General features: G+C 41.7%; 1 long non-coding RNA gene across 2 annotated transcripts in view; it reads left to right on the forward strand.

Annotated features, from left to right (window-relative positions):
• LOC138930584 (uncharacterized) overlaps positions 1 to 17,849 on the forward strand; it is a 112,608-nt gene that overhangs the window by 56,231 nt on the left and 38,528 nt on the right. The window contains exon 3 of one of the 2 annotated variants that reach the window (XR_011446231.1): positions 3,112 to 3,369. The exons of the other annotated variant lie outside the window; for it this stretch is intronic. This is a non-coding gene — a long non-coding RNA (uncharacterized lncRNA). Of the gene's footprint in view, positions 1 to 3,111; positions 3,370 to 17,849 lie in introns of those variants that run through there. 2 annotated transcript variants of the gene reach the window in all.

A 17,849-nucleotide genomic window follows, 5' to 3' on the forward strand; every position in this document is an offset into this window, starting at 1 on the left:
GCAACTCAGAGATCGAACCCAGGGATTGCCAAGGAACTTGTTAAAATGTCCTGTGAGAGGAGTCACCAACTTGTTACCCACTCTGTTGAAGGTCCTGATGTCAGATGGCAACCACACCAACCAGCAAATTCTGCTCTTAATTCTCCTTCCACTTTCCTATCCATTACTGTAGGTGCTCAAAGGAGTACTTAGTGAACAGGTAACAAAGTCTAGAAAGGAAAGAGTGAAGACGTCAGTGTTATCCCTCCCCCCATCAATCGTGGGTTTGGGCCAGAGCTAAGAGAATGAAGTTTCAAACTAAAAATTTGAGTTTTCACATTACATTTGATGTATTAACTTTTGTGTGACAGAAATCAACTGTTATTACATGTGAAAGGAACACCCACATCTGTGAGATATCCCCAAGATTTTTTAAGGACGAGAAAATAATTCTCTTAAGGAAATTTAAAGGTTCAAAGGGAGAAAGAAAAAGTTGCTTTCTGTTTGCTCCCTACTGAATCAAATCCATGCAATAAGCTCAAGTACCAGCAATAGTGGGCTCCCCTGGAGGCTCAGATGGTAAAGAATCTGCCTGTAATGCAGGAGACCCAGCTTCAACCCCTGGGTTGGGAAGATCCCCTAGAGAAGGGAATGGCTACCTACTCCAGTATTTTTGCCTGGAGAATTCCATGGACAGAGTGAGATAAGAGATAGACTGGCTCCAGTTTGGACATTTACAATCAGCCAGATTCCTCTTTGTATTTCCTGAGGCAAGAGATGGTGGCCTCCAGTTGAAGAATTTACAACCAGCCCCCTATTTGCTCTTGGAAGTGGAAATAACAACAGAAACAGGGTAAACAGAGAATCTTTGTCTCTTGTAAACATCTCAAGGAATAATCATGGCCAGGACAAAGAGAGGCAAAAACAGTGTCTGAGTAAAGGATAAGGGAAATACCACACATGTGCAGAAAGGCTCCTTGGAGTCAAAACTCAGAGAATAACTCTAGGCCATAATGAGTCTTGCTCCTCCTGGAAGCCTTCACTTTTAGATCCATCTCAGCTAAGCACAACATTCAGAAAACGAATATCATGGCATCTGGTCCCATCACTTCATGGGAAATAGATGGGGAAACAGTGGAAACAGTGTCAGACTTTATTTTTCTGGGCTCCAAAATCACTGCAGATGGTGACTGCAACCATGAAATTAAAAGACGCTTACTCCTTGGAAGAAAAGTTATGACCAAACTAGATAGCATATTGAAAAGCAGAGACATTACTTTGCCAACAAAGGTCCGTCTAGTCATGGCTATGGTTTTTCCAGTAGTCATGTATGGATGTGAGAGTTGGACTGTGAAGAAAGCTGAGTGCCAAAGAATTGATGCTTTTGAACTGTGGTGTTGGAGAAAACTCTTGAGAGTCCCTTGGACTGCAAGGAGATCCAACCAGTCCATTCTAAAGGAGATCAGCCCTGGGTGTTCTTTGGAAGGAATGATGCTAAAGCTGAAACTCCAGTACTTTGGCCACCTCATGCGAAGAGTTGACTCATTGGAAAAGACTCTGATGCTGGGAGGGATTGGGGGCAGGAGGAGAAGGGGACGACAGAGGATGAGATGGCTGGATGGTATCACTGACTCAATGGACGTGAGTTTGAGTGAACTCCGGGAGTTGGTGATGGACAGGGAGGCCTGGCGTGCTGCGATTCATGGGGTCGCAAAGAGTCGGACACAACTGAGCGACTGAACTGAACTGAACTGGCTAAGGTGGGCCTGTGCTCCCAGGGGGAGGATACTGAGACAAATTAACCAAGGGGGAAACAAAGCAAGATGATTGGCCTGAGGGAAGACAAAGAACCAGAAAACTGCCCGTTTATAAAGGATTTAAATTTCCCGAAGGTACAACTCTCTGAATTCTCCTGTACACCTTTCCACAAGTACTTTTCTATAAACTTTTTACTTTACCACCTGAATTCGCTCTTAACTAGGCAGGCAAAGACTAAGGACCATAGCCACACCTGCTGGCTCTTGGGGCCCAGTGGTTAGGACTCTTGGTCTGGGAAACTAAGGCCCTGATTCCAGCTACTGCTCGCTGCTGCTTGCTGCAAGCTGCTGCTTACTGTTACATACGTCTGAAATTAAGAGGCGCCCGGTGGGCTACAGTCCATGGGGTCACAAAGAGTCGGACACGACTGAGTGACTAACACACACACACACACACACACACACACATATCAGCAGTAGTATCAGATGGATCAGAATCCTTGCCACCTACTTTCTTGTTTTCACATGACTGGAGCCCTCACACTGTCTGCAACATAGGTCTTGCCCGTCCTCACAGGAATGCACCATCTATGCATCCAGTACCCTGTCCAGCCAATGCCTTTGCCTCTGTCCATCTGGTTGTCACAAAAAGGGGTTTCCTCAGGGACAAATCTCAGATCAAAGGGGACACTGTCAACGTGGTAAGACTGAGCTCTAGCTCTGAATCTTGGAAGTTGGATTACAGAGAGCTGAGCCTCTCAAAACTGGGTCAGCAGAGAGAATATATCCTGACCACACCAGCTCAAGTTGGTTTCTGTCTCTTTAAATGAACTCTCTTAATTAACACATCCAACTAGTTCATATGTTAGTCCCTGATAGGGATACTAGAGAAGATTCATATGTTCACTGGTTTCATTCAAGATAAAGAGTATACGTCATTTATTCATTGTTACAGGCAATATTTGTGTGAACATACTTGCTGTGAAATGGAGACATTAATTTTATTACATCTTTCATCACTTATTCAAAATTATAGCAACTTGCCCTGTGTCAAGGTCATCTCTAAACATGAGGATGCAGAGGTGGATGAAACGAAGTCATTGTCCTCAATCCTTGTTACTGTAGATGGAGATGGAGAATAGATAACAGAGGGCTAAGCAAGTAATTTGGTACTTTTTACAGATAACAGAGAGAAGCAAATAAAGAATAAATATAAGCTAATAAGTGTACAGAAATTATACAATATGAAATAGTGAAACATGTTGTGATAAGATAACAACAGGAAAATACCAGAGCTCACCACACTCAGAGCTCAACAACAGTGTTAACAGCTTCCTTATCTCTGGGTAACACCCCTTTCTCCTTTTTGCTACAGTAGCCCTGGCTCAATCTCTAAAGAATCTGCCTGCAATGTAGGAAACCCTGGTTACATTACTGGATTGGAAATGGAAATCCCCTGGAGAAGGAAATGGCTACGCACTCCAGTGTTCTGCCTGGGAAATCCCATGGACAGAGGAGCCTGGCGGGCTACAGTCCATGGGCTCGCAAAGAGTCAGACATGACTGAGATACTGAACACAACCCTTTATAACATCTCTGTAACCACGTCTCTGCATTAAATCTCTCTACCTAAAATACTTGGAGTGACTTTTTTTTCTTAACCAGACACCTGAGATAATATTCTGGAAGAGCAAACATCCTGCTAGCTCTTATAAAGAGGTGGAGTCAGGTTTCCCTTTATCTGTGTCTTATATCTGCCACCTCTGTGGGTAGGCCTCACATTTTTATCTCTAAAGAAACATGTCTTCCATGAAAAGCTCCTGACATTCGGTAATTTAGGAAATAGTGTATAGTGGTTTAAGAGCATGTACTCTAGAGTCAAACTGCCTGGATTCAAATCCAGCATATGAAGACTATGGCTTAGATGCTGCTGCTGCTGCTGCTGCTGCTAAGTCGCTTCAGTCATGTCTGACTCTGTGCGACCCCATAGATGGCAGCCCACAAGGCTCCCCCGTCCCTGGGATTCTCCAGGCAAGAACACTGGAGTGGGTTGCCATTTCCTTCTCCAAAGCATGAAAGTGAAAAGTGAAAGTGAAGTCGCTCAGTCATGTCCGACTCTTAGCGACCCCATGGACTGCAGCCCACCAGGCTCCTCCATTTATGGGATTTTCCAGGCAAGAGTACTGGAGTGGGGTGCCATTGCTCTCTCCAATGAATGGTTCTCAAATACTGAAAGTTTTGCCACATCAGAATCATCTGGGATCCTTGGCAGAATCTTCAAATAATCTGAAAGGGTCTGTGATGGGGCCCAGGAATATGACTTTAAATAAACCCTACAGGACTGAGAACCCCTTCAATTCTTCCATGAAGATTCTGTCAAAAATAATGCAGCGGGAAGGTTTTCATCATGAATATAGATATTTCTGAAGCATGCCTCATGGAGACCAAGGACAGAGGGTTTTCTGACTTAAATCAACAGAACAGAGTGGTTATTAGGCATGCCTGCAGCTCGCATCTCTACTGTTTTTTTTTTTTAAGATTTTTTAAAGGCAGTTTTAGTTTACAATAAAATTGAAAGAGAAGTGTACCCCCGCCCCAACACATGAGGTGCATAGGCACCCCATTATTAACACTACTCACTAGAACGCTTTTTTAAAACAATGGATGAACTTACGTTAACTTATAATCACCCAAAGTCCATAGTTTACATTAGGGTTCACTCTTGGTGTTGTACATTCTGTGGGTTTGAACAAAAGTATAATGACATATATCCATCACTATAATATCATACAGAGTATTTTCACTGCCCTAAAAATCCTCTGTGCTCTGTGTGTGTGTGTGTGTGTGTGTGTGTGCGCACGCGCACGTGCTCGCTTTGTCTTTTCATCTCTTCCCCTGACACACACCCCTGGAAGCCACTGATCTTTGTGGCAAGTCTCCAAGTTTTACCTTTTTTCAGAACATCATATTAGTTGCAGTCATACTGCAGTCTTTTAGACTGGCTTCTTTCACTTAGTAATACACATTTAAGTTTCCTCCGTGGCTTTTTGTGGCTTGATAGCTCATTTCTTTTTAGCACTAAAGAATATTTCATTGTCTGAATGTACACAGTTTATCTATTCACCTACTGAGGGACATCTTGGTTTCTTCCAAGTTTGGGGAATCATAAATAGAGCTGCTATAAAAATCCTTGTGCAGAGTTTTCATTTTTGTAGAAAAAAGTTTTCAACTCTGAGGTAAACATCAAGGAACGTGATTGCTGGACCATATGGTAAGAGTATGTTTAGTTTTTTAAGAAACTGCCAAACTGTCTTCCAAAGTGGCTGTACCATTTTATATTGCTACCAGCTATGTATGAAAGTTCCTGTTGCCATCAATACTTTTCTATGCCCTTCCAAAGCCATTTTAGACCTATGCTTTCACAGATGAGAAAAGTGATGCAAGTATTACATAGCAAGTCAGGTACCTAAGAAATACTCGAACCCATCACTTGACTCCTTATCCAGGGATGAGCCACCACATCCACTGCTTAATTTAAGTGATGCATTAGGAAGAACTTACAGCAACCAAGAGCAATTGATTCTTCCTTTCAGGCAAAATGTAAGCCCTGGAAAAAGTACCTGTCTGCCTGGATGGTGTCCTCTGCCAAAATCTCCACTATCAGTGTCATGCCTTGAGAAGACTGAACTCCGCATTCTCAAGGCCTTTCAAATGAAAGCTAGTGACTGCAGACACAGAAACGATTATTATCTGCTGCTTTCCTTACAGTATTGAAAACAGCATCTCTAAGAGCATTAAAAAATATTTTTATAATAGTAAAATTGGAAGAGGTTCATAATTTCACCACACTAACACCTGAAAAAAAGAGAATGAAAAGCAAGGGACTACAGACATAAACATGAATACACTCTTTGCAGTTATGTCCACCTTTTCATGAAGATAAATGATTAAAAGTTGACTTTTTCAGGCAAAGTATATGCACTTATTTATGTTTTAAGATTTTTTGCCAATAGAAAGCATTAAAATCAAACCAGTCAATCCCAAATGATATCAACCCTGAATATTCATTGGAAGGACTGATGCTGAGACTGAAGCTCCAATACTTTGGCCAGCTGATGTGGAGAGCCGATTCACTGGATAAGGCCTTGATGCTGAAATGACTGAGGGTGAGAGAAAGGGGTGACAGAAGATAAGATGGTTGGATGGCATCACTGACTCAATGGACATGAGTTTGACCAAACTCAGGGAGATAGTCAAGGACACAGAAAGCTGGCATGCTGCCGTTTATGGGGTTGCAGAGAGTTGGACATGACTTGATGACTGAACAACATTAAAATATTTATATTTAAATTTCACTAACAGCATGGGAGAGACTATACTTCCCTTACATCATTCCTAACATTTAAATACAGTTCATAACACAATTAACATCATAATAAATGGTGAAGGAATATAAGCTTTCCCTCTAAGATCAGGACAAGATAAGCACACCCATTTTCATCACTGCTACTGGATATTGCAGTAGAAGTTCTAGCCAGAGCAATTAAGCAAGAAAAATAAATAAAAGGCATTCAAATTAGAAAGAAAAAAAGTGAAATTACCTATACTCACAGGGCTTCCCTGGTAGCTCAGTTGGTAAAGAATCTTCCTGCTATGTAGGAGATCCCAGCTCGATTCCTGGGTTGGGAAGATCCCCTGGAGAAGGGAACGGCTACCCACTCCAGTATGCTGGCCTAGAGAATTCCATGGACTATATAGTCCATGGGGTTGCAAAGAGTCTGACATGGCTGAACTTATCTATACTCACAGATAACATGAACCTATATGCAGAAAACTGCAAAACATCCAAGAAAAAGTCTACTAGAGCTAATAAACAAATTCAGTAAATTTTCAAGGTACACTCAAAAATCCACCGTGTTTCTATACACCAGCAATGAACAATCCTAAAGCGAAGTTAAGAAAACAGTTTCATTTATAATATTATAGCATCCAAAAAAAAAAAAAACCATGGAAATAAATTCAACCAAGGAGAGGAAAGACTTGAACACTGAAAACTATAAAACATTTGTGAATGAAATTAAAGATCTAAATAAATGGGAAGACATTGTGCGTTCATGGATTAGAAACAATACTGCTATGGTAAAAATACTATGAAAGCAATCTAAAGGTTCAATGCAATCTTTATCAAATCCCAATAATTTGTTTTGCAGAAATGGAAGAGCCTATTCTCAAATTCATATGGTATTGCAAAGGGCCCTGAACAGTGAGGACAGTCTTGAAATAGTATAAAGTTGAAGGACACATATTTTGCAATTTCAAAATTTACTATACAGCTACAGTAATCAAAACAGTGTGGTTCTGATTACCTGAAAGACATATAGACCAATGGAATCTAATTGAGATTTCAGAAAAAAATCCACACATCTACGTCCAATTGATTTTTTATAAGTGCAGGAGCATTTAAAGAGGAAAGAACATTCTCTTGAACAAATGGCACTGGAACAACTGGCTATCCACATGCAAAATAACAAAGTTGGACCTTTACCTTGCTGCTGCTGCTAAGTCGCTTCAGTCGTGTCCAACTCTGTGCGACCCCATAGACAGCAGCCCACTAGACTCCCCCGTCCCTGGGATTCTCCAGGCAAGAACACTGGAGTGGGTTGCCATTTCCTTCTCCAAGACATGAAAGTGAAAAGTCAAAGTGAAGTCGCTCAGTCGTGTCTGACTCTTAGTGACCCCATGGACTGCAGCCTACCAGGCTTCTCCGTCCATGGGATTTTCCAGGCAAGAGTACTGGAGTGGGTTGCCATTGCCTTCTCCGCCTTTACCCTGAACCCATATACAAAAATTAACTCAAAATGGATCAACAACCTAAATATAAGAGCTAAAACTATAAAACTATTAGAAAAAAAATAGAGGCAAATTATGATTTTGGATTTGGCAAACTGGAAAAAATGGCTCTGAATTGATACTATTATTGTTTAAAGATTTTGACCAATTGAAAATTAACTGAAACTTGAGTTAAATAATCATCATAATCAATATTGTTTTTGTAGCTATTTTTACCAAAGTCTACTGATACAAATCTCCAAAACAGGGAGGCCTGGCGTGCTGCAATTCCTGGGGTCGCAAAGAGTCAGACACGACTGAGTGACTGAACTGAACTGAACTGAACCATAATTTATTTGAATAAACTAAAAGATTAAAAATGTTCATTCTCAAACGTTGCTAAAAGAGCATATGTTAATGTTTACTGTTTTTTTTTAATATTACCTACAATGCTTAGAAACGTAAAAACGTTATTTTAAACAGATCTCAAAATAGTCCAATATCACATTTGTTGGAGCAATGCTACTGCCATCACTTTAGAGTTAACGTGATGACAAAGATTTACATTAGCATTATTATTTGAAAGTATACAAAGCATTTAAAAAGTGATGTTTAAAAAGCTTTGACCCGCTAAAAGACAAAAAGAAAAGCCCTAGGTACTTACAATGCAATTGGATCAACTGAAAATGTAACCAAGTAGGACCCCATGGGGCCTTTTGAGGACAGACCTCCACCTCAATGGCGTCTGCTTGCCTCTTGTTTGTAGAATAGCTGTAGTCTCCCAGGGTTCCCCCAAGTCACAGTAACCTGACTCAAGAATGAATGATTGAAAGGATGTGACGATGTAGAGATAAAACCAGCAGTTGGGTCAGGAGAACTGGTAAGAATTTAAACAACACATCAGTCATATGGCAGTCTGAGAATCTTTAGCTCCTCTCTGAAGTATGTAGATAACTCAGCATCTGAGTTGTTTTCCAGATGCTAAAACTCCACCAAATGGAAGAAGTTAACTACTTTATGACCATGAGCATGTATCCCCAGACCTCCTGGAACCCGAAAGGACTGACAAAGCTAACCCCCATAAACTGCCTTGTTGCCTCACCATCAATAAATCAGAGAACTGTGCACAAGCTGAACACTCACCCCAAGTCCCACTCCCTCCCACCTGACCTTTAAAAATGCTTCCTTGAAACCCAGTGAGGAAGAGTTCAGATTATTCTGAATATTAGCTGCCTCCTACTCCTGTCTGACACTTCGCAATAAATGCTGCACTTTCCTTCACCACAAGCCGGTGTCAGTAGATTGGGTTTATTGCATGCAAGGTGAGGACAAATTTGGTTCAGTAACAAAATATTTAGCCTAAATATTTCATACAACATACCGATGCTAAAAAAGTTATTCATTATTTGAAGTTTACTGGGTATTGTGTATTTTTATTTTCTAAATCTGGCAAACATGAAATGCAAGTTCATATGAAAAATGTGTAGGTTAAAAATGCTGCCTGCCATTTCAGTAAACAACAAATGTTGTCAAATATCAAGCCATCAGCCACTTGCAACTTGCCCCCACAGGTGTGCCCTGAGGGGAATTCAGGATGGAGACAAATGAAACATTCTGTATGCTGGATCTTTGCCCTAGATATTTAAGATTCATATCTCAGGAATAATTTCAGTGAGCTCAGATTTTTGCATCTTCCCATACAAAGATGGGAAGAAGATATTCCAGTAAAATTGAATATTCCCTTGGGAAAAGGCAATGGCACACCATTCCAGTACTCCTGCCTGGAAAATCCCATGGACGGAGGAGCCTGGTAGGCTGCAGTCCATGGGGTCGCTGAGGGTCGGACATGACTGAACGACATGACTTTCACTTTTCACTTTCATGCATTGGAGAAGGAGATGGCAACCCACTCCAGTGTTGTTGCCTGGAGAATCCCAGGGACGGGGGAGCCTGGTGGGCTGCCATCTATGGGGTCACACAGAGTCGGACACGGCTGAAGTGACTTAGCAGTAGCAGCATACAAAGATAAGCAATAAAATCATTAACTTGAGATGTCTGGTTTTTTCTGTTTACTTTTGACTTAATTCACATCAGGCACATAACGTACCCCTGGAAATTCTACTGTATAAGCATGGAAGGATGGGGGTGAAAAAACAATTCATCATTATGAAAAATAGCTTTGGTTTTGCAGAACTCCTTAAAGGCTTACCTAGAAAAATAACTACCAGAACTGCCTTTTTAGTAAAGCAGTAAAATGGAATATTATTGGAGGCAATCCACTATTTTCTTCTGAACAAATTTCACTAGATATATTAAACTTGAGATCAGAAAATATTTAGCTCATTATAAGAATGACATCTTAAAATAAGCATCATGCTACAAGGTCAAAAAATAAAATAGATTAAACTTTACTGAGCTATAGTTATTACTATTTTTAAGAAATATATGGATCTGGAAAAACTTTCAGTGTTTGCTACTCAAACCCTCCTGAGGGCAATTAACTTGTGGCTGATGTACTTGGTGATAGCCTTAGTGTCCTCAGACCCACTGTAATCAACCTCCCTTATGGGCAGCAAGCACAAGGCTATTTAGATCTCCCTGGGGTTGACATTTGAGCACCTTGTGCAATAGCTCAGGTGGAAGGCCTTGTCTGAGCCAGACTTGAGTGTGTGGTAAAGGGGAGAATTCATGATGCTCATGGCCTTTAACGAAATGCCCATGTCAGTGCAAACCTGCTTCAGAACCTTGCAAACATAAGCGGAGTAACTCAGTGGCAGTGTCTCATTCACTTTTCTTTCTTACTGGGTTTCAGAGGCCACTTTCTTGGAACACTTTTTGCTAAAAGTGAAAAAGTTAGTGGAAAGCTCAGGCATGATGTTAACATCTTTCCAGTGCCGTGGGAAAAAGAATGACTGTTAGTGATAGGATGGGTGTCATATACAGGTCCCACATTAAAATGAGATCTTGGGTAAACTCAATAACTTAGTTGGCTAAAATGCTATGCAGGAAAGCCTGTTAATAAACCACACGTGTTAGATGTGACTAAGTAGTCCCGCTAATTGGCTCATGTCAATTAAAAGGCAAGAATCCTAGGAGCTTCCTGTGAACTCCACCAAAAGAACTTTGAAATGATGCTTTTATAGTATCAACACTGTAGAGATGTCAGTTTCAGCCCTTGAAAAATTCTGACCTGCACATATATTACCCTGCCCTCAATAAATCATTCATCTGTGACACCAAAGGACTCCTCATTGCTACTAAATTTTAGGACCCAAATCCCATATTTTTGTCCTGAGTGGAGTTGTCTGGACTATGGGAAGAACTTCTTTTCATAGCTTACAGCTGGCTAGAGATGGAGCAAAGCCTGCATAATACTGACATGCTCAGCTTCCCTAGGTCCTCAGCTCTTGGCATTCTCAGGCTTCCTTATATCCCAATAGTAAGTGACACAGCCTGGATAGCTTCTTAAAAATGCAGACTCAGTCCTAAAGATGCTGCACTCCTGTTAAAAAGAGTATTGCTAATGAAACACCCATATGGGCATTTCGGGGACACTTATAGGATTGTCTGTGAAGATCCCTCTTCTTTTTGGCCACTCCTATCTATGTGGTAATTCCCACAAGATTTCATAAAAATGTTGCAGTGGAACAGAATGCTCTTTCAGAAGTTGATAAAGTGAAACTTGGAGGAAAAGTGCCTGCTTAACTCCAGTTCCTAAACAAGGATAAAGTCCATCTCTGTAAGCTTCTAAAAGATATAGAGATATCACTGAAATTAAAACTGGTTCATCAGAGAATAAGCTAATGCTTACTAAAAAAGTCATGTTACAAGCCAGGACACAAAAATGACAAGCATCCTTTGTGATACTATATTGGCTTCTGACTTGCTGCACAATTTACACACAAAAAAGAAACTTAAGTTGACTGTAGCACTTATTCTGGAAACTTATTTTGGTTTTTAATTTGTTTGTTTTTGGAGTCAGTTGATATGCTGCCCCCTTGTGGTAGAGGTACTTTCAGATCAGTCCAGTTCAGTTCAATCGCTCAGTCGTGTCCGACTCTTTGTGACCCCATGGACTGCAGCAAGCTAGGCCTCCCTGTCCTTCACCAACTCCCAGAGTTCTCTCAAACTCATGCCCATCGAGTCGGTGATGCCATCCAGCCATCTCTGTCATCCCTTTCTCCTCCTGCCCCCAATCCCTCCCAGCATCAGAGTCTTTTCCAATGAGTCAACTCTTCGCATGAGGTGGCCAAAGTACTGGAGTTTCAGCTTCAGCATCAGTCTTTCCAATGAACACCCAGGACTGATCTCCTTTAGGATTGACTGGTTGGATCTCCTTGCAGCCCAAGGGACTCTCAAGAGTCTTCTCCAACACCACAGTTCAAAAGCATCAGTTATTCGGCGCTCAGCCTTCTTCACAGTCCAACTCTCACATCCATACATGACCACAGGAAAAACCATAGCCTTGACTGGAGGGACCTTAGTCGGCAAAGTAATGCCTCTGCTTTTGAATACGCTATCTAGGTTGGTCATAACTTTTCTTACAAGGAGTGAGCGTCTTTTAATTTCATGGCTGCAGTCACCATCTGCAGTGATTTTGGAGCCCAAAAACATAAAGTCTGACACTGTTTCCACTGTTTCCCCATCTATTTCCCATGAAGTGATGGGACCAGATGCCATGATCTTTGTTTTCTGAATGTTGAGCTTTAAGCCAACTTTTCACTCTCCTCTTTCACTTTCATCAAGAGGCTTTTTAGTTCCTCTTCACTTTCTGCCATAAGGGTGGTGTCATCTGCACATCTGAGGTTATTGAAATTTCTCCCAGCATCCTGGCAATCTTGATTCCAGTTTGTGCTTCTTCCAGCAATACGTGAACCATGAACTTCCAGATGTTCAAGCTGGTTTTAGAAAAGGCAGAGGAACCAGAGATCAAATTGCCAACATCCGCTGGATCATCAGAAAAGCAAGAGAGTTCCAGAAAATACATCTACTTGTGCTTTATTGACTATGCCAAAGCCTTTGACTATGTGGATCACAATACACTGTGGAAAATTCTGAAAGAGATGGGAATACCAGACCACCTGACCTGCCTCTTGAGAAACCTATATGCAGGTCAGGAAGTAACAGTTAGAACTGGACATGGAACAACAGACTGGTTCCAAATAGGAAAAGGAGTACATCGAGGCTGTATATTGTCACCCTGCTTATTTAAATTATATGCAGAGGTACTTTACAATGGTTTTAGTATTTGTCCCAGGAATGTAAATTCAACGTTTAATAGGTAGAGAAAAAAAAAGCAGATGTGAAAAAATATTTGCTAATATTCAATATTTTATGTTAATTACTCTTAGAGAACTGAAAGTTTTAAAATAATTTTTAACTCAATGAATTGGTTCTGAAGGGAAAAAGCAACCCTAATATTAATTTTCACAACCAGTGTCCCTGACACTAGGAGCAAGTCAAGGAAGTTCCCTGTACCCAATATTAATTGTGATTCCTCTGCAATATTAGAAAATGCATCTAGCGAGAAAAGGAATTACATAATGATGACACCAAAGGCATTTTCAAGCTGAATCTACCACATGCCTTGAAAACCCTGGTGGGCGGTGGGGGTGGGGAGGAAGCAGAAATAACAGATTCAGGCCAATAAAATATTACTTCACAGAGCATTTTGAAAAGGTTCCACTGACAGCACCGAAATCTTCAGATTTCAGTTTCAGAAGTTTTTCAAGCTTTTATTTACCACTACTCACAATAAGAAAAACATTTTTAAACAGACCCAGGCAGCACAGAGAAATACACACTGCATAAAACAGCTAAACAAAGTATTGAAAGAACATGAACTTTAATATGAGCAATGCACTTTGAGATTAATCTTCAATCTTACTACATTTCATTCTGTTACATTATTTTCTCCACTATTTAATTTCTTTTTTTCCAATATGCTATTTCTGACTAATAAATGTTTCTTAAACTGTGTGTGTGTGTGTGTGTGTGTGTGTTAGTCCCTGAGTCATGTTGGATTCTACAATCCCATGGACTGTAGCCCGCCAGGCTCCTCTGTCCATGGAATTCTCCAGGCAAGAATACTGGAGTGGGTTGCCATGCCCTTCTATAGGGTATCTTGCAGACTCAGGAATCGAACCCAGGTCTCCTACATTGTAGACAGATTCTTTACCAACTGAGCTAGCAGTGAAGCTCTTCCTAAACTATGGTATGGAAGAAAAAATAGCGGATCAATAAGAGCAGGGCACACTGCACTGTCCAGAGGCTCAGCCAATAAAACTTTTGACTCTCCCCTACTGCCCGCCTCCCAGATGGCGTTAGTGGTAAAGAACCTGCCTGCCAGTGCAGGAGACGTAAAAGACATGGGTTTGATCCCTGGGTCGAGAAGATTCCCTGGAGGAGGAAATGGCTGCTCACTCCAGTATTCTTGCCTGGAGAATCCCATGGATTGAGGAGCCTTGAAGGTTACAGTCCCTAGACTTACAGAGTTGTAAACTGAAGCAAAGCATGCAAGTGACAAGCTAAGCTGTAAGTAAGGCCCCTCATGGGGTTTTCCACCCCAGGGATTGAAAAGAAATCTTTTTGTTTGCTTGCTTGTTTATATTAGTGTTTCTTTATCAGAGAGTCTTTAAGACTGTACATCTAGGATTGCCAGTGGAAGTGATCTTTGTTTCTTGGAGCAATATATTAATGTGAGATCAGAAATGAGTACGTTCTTGTTGGAGAAAGAAGAGGAGAAAAGAAAATAGAATGGCATTGGAGTCTTGATGCCAGTCCACAAGGCCCTATCCATTCCTGCAACTTCTCCAGCAGAAGGACTCTGCTACCTCCCCTCCCACTCCATTCAATTTTAACCGCCAATTCTGAGGTTGCTGTTGGCTTCTCATGTCTCCTCCTTTTACTTAGGTAGTTCTAATCCAGGAAAGAAAAATTTGAGGTGAAAATGGAATTATGCATTTCTAACCATGTAACCACCCATTGCAGACTGACAGAGATTCAGGAACACACGTGTATCTGAAAAAGCTTTGGAAAGCCATCCTTGCAATGATGTTATTTCCCTTTCCTCAAGTTCCCAAACATTTTTAAAGGGCGTAACGCCAACACTTTTGCAGGGTAGGAAGGTAATACTAAACATGTGTGCTGTAAACATTTCAACTTAAACATGTAATAGAAAATGTAAATAGTGAAAAAACACACCCCACTCCCATATTCTCATTTTTTTTAAGTGAGAGTTTGATATGTTTTGCTTGCATATTTATACTGATAATTTGGGCTAATTGGTTGTAAGTAAAAACATTGTGTGGCAACTCCAGCTTTCAAGTACCCTGGTGGCATGTGCCACTGCCCCTTTTTCTCACTTTCCTCCGTCCTTATGGGGTGGATGATGTCACTTCAACCATGAGGGTGAGGGCCAGACACCACGTGTGACAGTATGGTGAGTTTCAAGTGGCCAATGAATTCCTGCAGAGCAGAAGTTACTGCAACTGCCGTGGTAGCTGGGTCCACTTTCATAGGTTAGGTGAGAAGGCAAAGAGACAACTGTCTAAATGGATTTAGATCATTGTTTACTTCTGGCACAGCAGGTAGCATAAGTTTCATGATCGGGTTGTTTTCCCTTGCCCTCTAAGTCTCACAGGGATGATGGGGAGCAGCCAGGTTGACACTGTCTATCCACTGGATCTGCATCACAGCTAAGAAACACTGAGCTTAGGAATACTCTGATCTTATAAGGAGACTGCTGGCTGATCTGACCAAGCTGTGCGCAGGAGAGAGGCATTATCTTTACTATCCTGTCCAGGAGTCAAGTCTGTTCTTGGACCTGGGGGCAGATGCTATCTCATCTTTCAAGGCTGACTGCTTTGAAAACGGTATTTCTAGACCAAAGTTGTCATAAGACACGTAGAAATGCCATGAAGTGCCTCACCACAGTGAATTCTGGGAGCCTAGATCACTAGCCTCTTCATGGAACCAATTGCCTACTTCTAAATTTCCATAAGACTATTAGCTTGTGCAGTTACATCACTTTCTACCACAAATATCTGAATCTACCCTTAGACAAAGCACGAACTTCGTTTTAATTCAAATCATAGGTATATATGTATTCTATATGAACACAATAAAATATTCCAAGCTCACATTGTGGCTTCCCTGCTGTCTCTGGAACTTCTTTGAAGCTAAGCAATTTGGACAATTATGATGGCAAAACGTAGGTAATATAGTAATCCTTCAGCTGTGGATTGAATGGCTGTGTTCCCCTCAAAATTCATATGTTGAAATCCTAACCCTGAATGTGATGGTATTAAAAAGCAGAGTCTTTTGGGAGGTGATTAGGTCAGGAAGGTATCACCCTCTTGAGTGGGATTAGTGGACTTACAAAAGGGACCCTAGAGAGCTCCCTTGCTCCTTCTACCCTGTGAAGACATAGTGAGAAGACCTGTACCTTTGTAACAGAAATACGAGATAAATTTTCATCACTGTGGTACCAATGAAAAAACTGGGGCATCCATAATGATGAACCACTATAGCGATGTTAAAAACCCTGAAATTTTATTGTCAAACATCTTAAAGTGCTATTGTAGAAATTTATTTTTAAATGTATTTACAGGGAAAGATGGTGATAATAAATGCAAGCGAAGTGCAGTTTACAGATCCTAAGTGATGAAGATTCATTTTTTGCTCCATCCATAGGTCTCAAAAGAAAAATCGTTTTGTTCTTCCTACATAAAGCTTCCTCTTCAGCATAAGAGGTTGCACTTTTTTGTCTTGAGGCAGTCAGTGGCCCAGCATACGGGTAAGGTGCCCCACCTTTCCAGTCAAAATTCCAGAAAGCTCTGACTGGCGGGTTTTGGCTACAGCCCCTCCCTCCCAGGTGGTGCTAGTGGTAAAGAACCGGCCTGCCAATGCAGGAGACGTTAGAGACACGGAATCGATCCCCTGGAGAAAGAAATGGCTACCCACTCCAGTATTCTTGCCTGGAGAATACCATGGAGAGAGGAGCCTGGTGGGTTATAGCCCATAAGGTCGCAGAGAGTCACGCCATGGACAAGACTGAAGCGACTTAGCACGCCTCCCTCGCGTAGTCCATTCAAGCTGCAGTTTAGGCTTCTCTCACTAGGTGGCACCAACACACCTCTATTTCAAAATTTCTCTGCAAAGACGTTTCTTCAAGGAGGAGAAATATACAATACTCTCCCTTAAAACCCAGCCTTTGAGCCAACGTAAAGAGCGATTCTCATTTTGTCTGGAAAAAAATAACAATGGCCGATGGGTGTAAAAAGCACTGTCAAAACATATTCTAGGGCCTGCATACAATGAAACATCAAGACACGAGAAGCTCAGTGCAGAGTAGGCGGAACGGGATTGGGCGCCAGAGCGGGTCCGGACAGCGGTGTCCTGTACTCTCAACAGGGGTTGCCAGGCTGGATGCGGGACAGAGAAGTGGGGGTTAACGTCCTCCTCTCTGAGAGTGACCACGCTAAGAGATACATCAAAGAACGCGAAGTAGACTTGGGGTCCACAGAAATTGTAACTGCTTTCATATACATATGAATTTTCTAAACCAGATTGCTATCACAGTAAGAAAACCATTCCAAGACACAGCGCTCCTGCTTAGCTGGCTTGGACTCTTTGCGACCCACACACTGTAGCCCACCAGGCTCCTCTGTCCGTGGGATTCTTCAGGCAAGAATACTGGAGTGACTTGCCATATCCATCTCCAGGGGATCTTCCTGACCCAGGGATTGAACCGAGGTCTCCTGCATTGCAGGCAGATTCTTAACAGCTGAGCTCAGTTCAGTTTAGTTCAGTCTCTCAGTCGTGTCTGACTCTTTGCGATCCCATGGACTACAGCACGCCAGGCTTCCCTGTCCATCACCAACTCCCAGAGTTTACTCAAACTCATGCCCATTGAGTCAGTGATGCCATCCAACCACCTCATTCTCTGTCGTCCCCTTCTCTTCTGGCCTTCAATCCTTCCCAACATCAAGGTCTTTTCAAATGTCAGTTCTTCACATCAGGTGGCCAGAGTATTGGAGTTTCAGCTTTAGCATCAGTCCTTCCAATGAATATTCAGAACTGGTTTCCTTTAGGATGGACTGGTTGGATCTCCTTGCAGTCCAAGGGACTCTCAAGAGTCTTCTCCAACACCACAGTTTAAAAGCATCAATTCTTCAGCACTCAGCTTTCTTTATAGTCCAACTCTCACATCCATACATGACTACTGAAACAACCGAGGAGCTAATGTCCTGAATACTCATTAGAAGGACTGATGCTGAAGCTG

Source organism: Ovis canadensis, chromosome X, assembly GCF_042477335.2.
Source record: "Ovis canadensis isolate MfBH-ARS-UI-01 breed Bighorn chromosome X, ARS-UI_OviCan_v2, whole genome shotgun sequence".
NCBI lineage: Eukaryota > Metazoa > Chordata > Mammalia > Artiodactyla > Bovidae > Ovis > Ovis canadensis.